The sequence below is a fragment of the Sciurus carolinensis genome, chromosome 5 (genome assembly GCF_902686445.1).
Source record: "Sciurus carolinensis chromosome 5, mSciCar1.2, whole genome shotgun sequence".
NCBI lineage: Eukaryota > Metazoa > Chordata > Mammalia > Rodentia > Sciuridae > Sciurus > Sciurus carolinensis.
The window spans coordinates 102,829,283-102,838,726 of NC_062217.1; the positions used below are offsets into that span (position 1 = coordinate 102,829,283).

The 9,444-nt window shown below is 41.3% G+C and overlaps 2 pseudogenes; both read right to left on the reverse strand.

Annotated features, from left to right (window-relative positions):
* Nucleotides 1-965: 965 nt before the first annotated feature.
* On the reverse strand, nt 966-2,229 carry LOC124984961 (guanine nucleotide-binding protein G(s) subunit alpha-like; annotated as a pseudogene).
* Nucleotides 2,230-7,626: 5,397 nt separating this feature from the next.
* LOC124985081 (GATOR complex protein NPRL3-like) lies at nt 7,627-9,212 on the reverse strand (annotated as a pseudogene).
* Nucleotides 9,213-9,444: the final 232 nt, after the last annotated feature.

A 9,444-nucleotide genomic window follows, 5' to 3' on the forward strand; every position in this document is an offset into this window, starting at 1 on the left:
AGGGCATCTACAGGTGCAAGCCAATGTGGCATCAAAGTGGCATTACAAAGGTGAGCATTTAAGGTCTCCATCACATATTTTATTCAATATAGTTGGAAACGTTTTCCATGGTAACATATTTCAAGTCATAAAATCAAAGCCCTTCAGAAATGGGGAACAGAATAATTGAAGTACATAAAGATTTCAGCAAAGTGATAACAGAACAAGCTGACTCCTTCCCTGGAGGCAGAGGAGAGCTGGTGCATTCACTGCAAAACCAAAAGTAGGGGCCTTATTTGGCAAACAAATGAAATAAATATCTAGTGGTTCACTATCAACTCTCAAGTTTACAAGGGAGGTGTTTCAAGCACAGTAGAGTGATAGAGGGAAGCAAAATTTAGATGTCAGAGGCAACAACTAATTTTATGGGAGACAGAAATGTAGAGAATGATTAATGAATCTGATGACTTTTTTACATAACAATAATTTTTCTGACATTGTGATGCCTATTTCTAAGAAGCATCTTCAAAGGTTCTATCTTGTCACACACAGAATTCCTATACAATAGCATGATGCCGATAGAGTTATCATTATTGTGTGAAGATGCAAGACCAAATTGGATGAGGGAGCATGACTTTCTCATTGTGGATCATATCAGTCCTCATTCACCAGACCCATAGTTTTTCTTTTTTCTTGTTATATAGATCAAAATAGCATTTATTGGATTGTTCATTGCTTTTGTTCTTAAAATCCACAATTTCAGTCACTGCAAAAACAACCCTGTGGATCAATATAGTCCTCATTACCTATCTTTATCTTTTTTTTTCTTTACTCACACTTAACTTTTATTTTGATTTTTTTAATGCTGCACAACACAATATTTATTTCATTTGTTTCATTTTTATTTCATTTGTTTCATTTATTTCTTTATTTCTGCTTGCTGCTGTTATTTTATTTACTGAACGAGAGAGGGAACTTTTGTGGCCTTTTTCTTTTTCTTTTTCTGTAGGCCGCCTTAAGCTTTCTAAATTTAGAACATCTAAGCAAGCTGAAGGGAAAAGGGGGTTTCACAAAATCACTCGGGGGGAAAGGAAAGGTTGCTTTGTTAATCATGCCATATGGTAGGTGATTAACTGCTTGTGCAATTACGTTTCACTTTTAATTAATTGCTCTTAAGGCTTTAATTAAATTTGGGGGTTCCCTCTTTAGAGCAGCTCTTACTGACAAAGATGCAAACGCTGGATGATGTCGCGGCAGTCGTTGAACACACGGCGGATGTTCTCAGTGTCCACAGAGCAGGTGAAGTGAGGATAGCAGTAGTGGCGCCCAACTCCACTAGCAGTGCTGATTCTCAGAAACTCATCTCGGATGAAGGACTTGGCCCGGGTCACGCGGGGATCCTCTCTGGGCTCCGGAGTGGCATCCTCAGGAGTCGTGTAGCGAGCAAATTCTGGAAAGTAGTCCTCAATCTTCGATTTCCCAGCAAGGACTTCCTCAGCGAGCACATCTTGCTTGTTGAGGAACAGAATCACAGAGATGGTGTGCAGCCATCTGTTGTTCCAGATGCTCTTGAAGAGGTTCAGAGCCTCCTGCAGGCGGTTGGTCTGGTTGTCCTCCAGGATGACCATGTTGTAGCTGCTGCTGGCTACCACAGAGATAATGGCAGTCACATCATTGAAGCATTGGATCCACTTGCGGCGTTCATCCGGCTGGCCGCCCACATCGAACATGTGGAAGTTGACTTTGTCCACCTGGAACTTCGTCTCAAAGATTCCAGAGGTCAGGACGCGGCAGCGAAGCAGGTCCTGGTCGCTTGGCATATAGTCGGCCTGCTTGATGACATCAATCTTGTCCAGGAAGTACTGGGCACAGTCGATCGGCTGGTACTCATTGGAGCTCTCCTAGCAGGCACACACTCCCTCGTCCTCCCACAGAGCCTTGGCATGCTCGTAGAATTCAGGTGGGAAGTCAAAGTCAGGCACGTTCATCATGCTCAGAATGTAGTCCACTCTGAAGTGGTTCTCAGGGTTGGCCAGCTCCACAGGGGGCACCAGGTTGCTCATGGCAGCCACATGGTTTCAATGGCCTCCTTCAGGTTGTTTTTGATGTCCTGCACCTTGGTGACCTTCTCACTATCTCCATTAAACCCATTAACATCAGGATCCTAATTTGTTTCACAATGGTGCTTTTACCAGATTCCCCAGCACCTGAATCCATGAAAACAAGGAGAATCTGGACGACGTCCTCCATTAGTGACGCAGGATGGGGATGGGTCCCCTTTTGGAAGGGGACTCCGGGGGACCTGTCGTGGCGGGTGGGCTTTCTTGGCTTGCAGCAGCGCTGCTGCTTCTTCTCCTTGGGTTCTTCAGACTCTTCCACCTATCTTTATCTTAAATGACAAATTCTTTTTTGTTTGTTTTGCAGTTTACATGTTGACATCTGTCTTTTTCACTCAAAAATGCCAACACTGATGAAATGGAATCTTATTTCAGAGGTTGTGTCTTCTACTGGTTTTCCCAAACTATAGACAGAACTTGTTCAACTATACTGAATTTGTCTTCAAAAGCATTTTCCAAAATAAAAAAGAAATATTTTTCACAGCTTTTTCTGTGATGCATTCAGGTAGGAGTTGAGCAACTTTTCCACAGACATTTAGATTAATTCCTCTCTACTACACTTCTAATATCTTAACTTCTACCAACTTCTAATATCTAAACTTCATTTACCATAGGTTCTATTGAATGGAGGTTATAAGCTATTAATCAAAACCAAAAGCAATCTAAAAAAAAAAATTGATGGTCACTGAGAGCTGTTAGAACCAGTATGTTGATATAAAAATGTATCTTCAAATGTTAATCTATAATCAGTGTATTTATTTTAATATATAATTATCTGCCTTTATGTATCTAACACAAGAAATATACATTCTCACACACATTTCTCAGATTCTTGCTATTATAAGAATGAAATGTTTCAATTCTCTTATTTTATTACCTTTATCCTTCGGGTTCTTGATATCCTGAAGGAGGCAGGAATCTGACTAGCAGTTGATCTGGAGGCTGTGAGAGTGGAAGGAGAGGGTCATCAGAAGAAGTGTCATTCCTTTGCCTGGGAAAACTTCAGGAGTCTTTCTCCTTTTGCTGACCTCCAGTATAAGATAAACTACTCCTGAGTATATATAAATTAAAGTGGAAATGAACTGGAGGCAATTTGAATGGATAAGTTTACAACTTCTCACATTCATTTAAGATGTATTTATAGCTCTTACCCTGAAAACTCTGTAGCAGAAATGTGATAATGAACTGCTGTCATTATTGTTTATTAGTTTAACCATTTTATACAGGTGTGATTGCATATGAAAGATGTCCACATTATTGTATACATTTTAATGAGATAAGGATATAGCCATAAAATCATTGCTATAAGCAGTATCATAAACATCCATCAACTCCAAAAGGTTTTATTTGATTTGTGATGAGAACAGTTAATAGAAGATCTATACTATTGACAAAGTTTTAGGTACACAAGACAGTGCTGTAAACTATAGGCATTATGACATACAGTAGCTTTCAAGGACTCATTCTTCTAAAACTGAAGCCTTTTAAACTCTGAACAACCTCCTCATTTCTTCTCCCCAGCCCCTGGACCACAATCCCACTCTCTGATTCTCTGCATTTCACCATTTTAGATTCCTTATATAAATGGAATCAGGTAGCATTGTCCTTCTATGTCTGTCTTATTTCATGAATCCTACTGTTCTCCAGGCCCATTCACATTATTGCATATGGCAGGAATTCCTTTTTAAAAAACACATTTCTCTTTTCTGTTTGCAAGCCTCATTCATGTGAATGTGCCTACCAGAAGAAATGTAACTTCTGAGTAGTTGGGGAACAACATTTTGCTTGTTTTTCTAATTTTCTATCCTCTAAAGTACATGGAATCAAGCTAGAAAAAGAATGGAATAAAGATGGTGAAACTTTAAATATTAAACATGTCCAACTCTCTCAGATATGGCTGTGACTTAGAGCCTACTTACATGACTTGAATGGAAATACTCTGTCTTGGGAATTAAAAAAAAAAAAAAACTGATGAGGAAGAATATAATTAACGACCTAACATTTAAATTAACCAGATAAAACACTTTTCCCCTTAGTTTGCCTCCAGATAGTATTTGATATTCATTTTCTAACACAGTTGGAACTAAATTATACCAAAAGCAAAAATGCACAGATCTAAAATAGTATGAAATGTGCATGATCAATTATGCAGCTCAAGAAAACTCTTGAAAAGATAAACAAATTCTGCAGTGAGTGATGTATTTCATACACAATTGTACACCGAATTTTATTTTACAATAAATGCTTAAAACATCTGTGTCCTGAAATATAAAATTTGAAAAATCTTCCATTCATTCAGCTATCAGTATAAAAGAATTAATAATTACTTATCTCAAAATTATATACATTGTTTGGGCAGTGATTTCCTAGCAGGAAATTAATAATGAGATAATTTAAGAAAGCACTAAAAATGATTTAAAGACTCTGTCTGCATTTTCTGTACTACTCTGACATTTCACTTATAATCTTTTGCATATTGTACTAAGACACCAAATGTGATTTCTACCAGCTCAATCCCATAATGTCTTGGTATTAACAACCCCCACATCTGTGAGCTCCCAGATCACTTGGAAAGGGACAAGTAAAAAAAGCAGTCAAAAATTAATGTGTAAACTTTGAGTTTTTATCTCTTTAGACTGTATGAAAGCAGTAGTGTTGAAGAGGTAAATGGGAGGGATGTACTGTTAATACAGTATAAGTTCCTTCTTTGGAACTCTAACAGATGATGATGCTTCCACTTCATTCTTAACCCAAGAAAAAGAGTCTCAAGAGATCATTAAGAGAATCTAGCCTATTTCCCTTGACATGTTTGGGAGAAGGGTACACAATGGTTGGTTCCACACACATGCCTTGAAATTCTGATAGCTTGATTAGATGATCACCTGACCTTCTGAATGCAAATAAGCTATGTTGGAAACATTCTTATACTTATATGTTGGAAAACATTAGATATATTCCACTTAGATATGGACAACAATAAAAACTGACCTGGGCACATTTTAAAAGGATAATCTCCAAGACAGTTATGGGTGAAATGTCAAAAGACAAAATCAGTGGAGGTCTACTATCATAAACCAGAAGCTGACAACATGCTAAGTAACCAGATGAAGGCGAAAGTGTTAAGGGACTCAAAGGGTATTGATGTATAAGAAAAGAAAGTCTCTAAAAAATCTACAAATGTCATCTCAATGGGAAATGTCACTCTCAATATCTTCCTTGGTTATAAGAAACCAACACAATCTTATATCAATATGTTTCAATTCAATAAACCACTTCATTACATCTTTTCCCTCTTCTTCCTCCCTCTAGACCTGGAAGAATCAGAAAAGGAAGTTAAAGAACTACGAGTGGATTAGGACATTGAGGAAAAGCAACACTGGTGAACAGAAGAAAAATGGTAATACTTCCTTGTCCTGCTCCAGACATCTGTAGAAGAAGCAGCTATACTGGGATAGGAGAAAAAATTTAATTTTTAAAGAAGTTCAGAAATATTACTATGCACTTGGGTGGTCAAGTTTATTATTGAACTATCACTTTTGGAGACAAAATTATCTGAAAGTTGGTATTAAGGAGTGTCAATAAATAATAATCTTGGAATATGTCTCAGGTTTTACTCAAGTTCATGAAAAAATTAGACCCACAAAATGGATCAATGTGGAAAATCTGAGGGAAACAGTTACATTATTATTGCATTTCTGTACATTCCATGAATGCAAAATAGTACCAAAGATGAGAATTATTTGAAATTATTTATTAGTGTTTTTTTCCTGTATCTTCCACGTATGTAAAAACACATTTAAAATATTTATGGTAAATACTTATGAAAAAAAAGTACCCCCAAAATGGTGGAACTAGTGGTTTATCGGATTATAAAAGCTCAAAATTGAACAAGGTTTTTTAAAAACTCTGTAGAATTTTGTATTTGAATAATATCTAAACTAATCTTAAATTTTTAAAATAAAAGTATTTTTATATGTTTTATACAACAAATCCTATAAATGTCAGAAACAGGAAAACATAATTTGTATTCTTTTTGTCTACTATAAGGAATAGTTTTTTTTAAAAAAATCCTCAAATTATATTACCAGTTATTTTAGCTGGTAATTTATTAGCTGGTAATTTAGCTGGTAAATAATTGTAGTGAAATTTTGTGAGTTCATATTAATTATTTAATAACTAGGCTCTGAGAATAAGGATCCTAGTTATAAACTATTAAAACAGTCCATCATTCTACTTTGTGATACATATACAACTGTAATAAAATCATGTTATGAAGTTTTTAGTATCATCTCTATAAGTTCCATTTTCAAATATTTCTAATGAATAAAACTTGTTTACTCCTTACCAACAGAAGGTGACATCACATGCACTAAGTCATTCCTCATCAAGACCCTGAGCACCATAGTATGGATCTGGAGTGTCTCCAAAGGTCACTGTATTTAGGGAACTGTCCCCAGCATCATACTTTTGGGTTGTGGTGGAAACTAAGAGGTTGGACCCAGTGGGAGGTCTTAAGTCACTGGGGGTATGTCCTCAGAGAAAATTGGGAGACCCTGGTCTCTTCTTTCTCTTCACTTCCCTACCATTCTTTACCAGGGACTTCAGCTGTGGTGGATGTGCTGTCTCATCATAGGACAAAAAGCAATGGGGGACAAACCACCATGAACCTCCAAATCTATGGGTCAAAATAAATAATAAATTGATAATCTCAAGTATCTGTTACAGTGATATAATGCTCATGAAGTCAGAAATATCTCATTCAATCTTCATTATAAAACTGAGGGCACTTTTATTAACTGTATTTAAAGAAAACTAAGAATTAAAGCATATACCTTGTTTGCCTAGTAATACCATGGAAGTGTATCTTATTCTATATTAAGTTACCATTGAAACACGTGTATTATCTTCTAAATATATCCTAAATTCATCCCTTTCTATGCAATCTTACTGCTATAATTCTGGTTATTAATTTATATATGGTTTACTGAAATTATTTTTAGAATAAGAGCCCTGATGCCTCTGTGACCTATTTTTTTCCCCATTCAGAAAGGCATTTTAATTGTTTAAAAACCAAATAAAGGCTTTTACTTTGCTGTTTGTCTTTGCAGAGTCCCTGGCTAATCAGCATATGCCTAAAGCCAGTCCTTCCTCCTGGGTTAGGATCAACAGGGAGAACCACACAGTACATGCACATTCTGGGGCAGGGTCCTGGCAGGAAGTTCAGCTGCCACCCACAAGGGTGGCCTGTGTGCTGTGGCGAGGCTGGGACCAGGAGAAGATCACAGCAGTCTGGGAGGGATGCAGTGCATGGTGAGCAGAAGTGGTGCTGGGTGAGGGGGCCACACAAGCCGACAGCCACACAGAGTGGGGCAGAGTCACATCAAGTACGTACATGTGAACAGCCTCTGTACACATGTAAGGACACGGTCCTCACCAGACACAAGTCTAGACAGTCCCCTTCAGCCTGGTGATGCTAAGGCTGTTGCAAGGACCAGGTGCGAGTTAAGAGCACAGAGGGTGATGACCCCACAGCGGCTGCTGAACGGGAGTAAGGTGCCTGTGGCAAGAAGGTCAAGGGCCCTGCAGGTCTTCAGTCAGGCCAGGACTGGCCACCCACAGTGCCTACCCTCACGCCCCATTCTTTTCCTGGCTCATGTGAGCAGCGCCTGGAAGACAGCAATGACAGCGTCCTCCTGGGCGGTCAGCACCAGCACACTGCAGAACTTGTCCAAGAGCAGGAGCAGCTGGGAGCGCCCAGTGTTCTCACTGTACATGATCTCCTCCAGGTGGTGGTGGCCGCGGAAGTAGTGAAGGAGCCTGGCAAACATGCGCAGATCCTCAGGGTTCTGGGCAGAAGGTACACTGAGGATGGCTGCCCGCTCGTGCTCTGACAGACTGGCCACAGGCTCTCTGTCATCAACTTGTTCAGTGGTGAATCCCCACTGGGGAGCAGCTCTGCACTGAGTTGTCCATGCTGGGGCTGGTGAGGATCATGTCCTCACTGCTGGTTGGAGAGCCAAAGCTTAAGGCATTGGGTGTGCTGAGGCTGCGGCCACCGACCCGGGCAGTGAAAGGGACGTCCTCCTCCCGCAGGCGGCGCTCCTCCTCACTGGGGGAGGCCATCAGGCAGACATAGGTGTGCAGCTGGATGAGGAGCCAGTGCTGCAGTATCCACACCACCCTCTGGATGAGCTGGGTCTCCTGCAGGGGGCGCCAGGGTTCCTGAACTCCGACAAGGAAATGAGCAAGGAGAACTAGGCAAGGATGGATGGCAGGTCGTAGGATGGGCACTGGTGGGAGAACTGCTTAGCCAGTGCGGGTACAGACACACGCTGGCTGGAGACAGCACACAGACGTTGTTCTCACACAGAGGGTAGATGATGACAGCCTTGCCCCAGTACACCAGGTGAGCCGCAAGCTGGAACACCTGCAGCAAAGCCAGGTCAGCGTCCTGGGCTAGCTGTTGCAGGTTCTTCACAGCAGACGTGGTCTTGATCATCCGCACCAGAGCCGGGAACAGTCGACGGGGCGCTCACCCAGCAGGGACTTCTCATCACTGAGCAGTAGCAAGACATGGTAGGGGCGGATGGCTTCCAGGCTCCGCTCAATGGCCTCAGAGGGGGATCAGACTGGAGGCAGCATAGTGGATCTTGTGCGGTAGGCAGAAGCTCACTTCCAGCCAGCTATTGATGTGGAGCCCCACCCACCAGACAAGCACAGGCTGTCGTACGCCTCCTTGAGGTCGCTTGGGCGGGATGTGATGGAACGGGGACTGCGGACCCTCATTTGCGTCAGACACGGCGGACACCTCATCCTGCAGCGCCAGGATTATCTTGGCCTCCCGAGTGAGGTACTGGCAGTGTCGCTCCTAATGCTGCAGGACCGTGGCAATGCGCCGGGACAGGGTATGCAGACAGTTGATCACCGAAGGGTCGTCGTTGGCCCTCAGGGCGAACACCACATTAAAAAGAATCATGGTAGGCGCTTCCCTCTTCCAGACGGATCTGTTTTGGAGACCTGCCCCAGAGCATGCTGCAGCAGTGTCGTGTACCCAACAAACAGCACATTATCTATCTTCATTTCAAGTTTTTGGCCGCACATTTCAAACTTGGTTGCCAAAATTGTTGCCAAAATTACATCTGAAAACCTGGAGTCACCGTCCTGGTCATTAGCATGGTCCCGGCGTTGTTAACAGCATATCTGCTACACACCTTATCTGCCAATTGTCCCACAGCAGCCAGCAGACTGACTTTGGACCGCCAGTGGAGCGCCAACTGCCTGCTGTTGCCTGGAAGTTCACTGTCACAGTACCTCCAGGACCCCTTGTGACCTATCTTTTAATCTATCA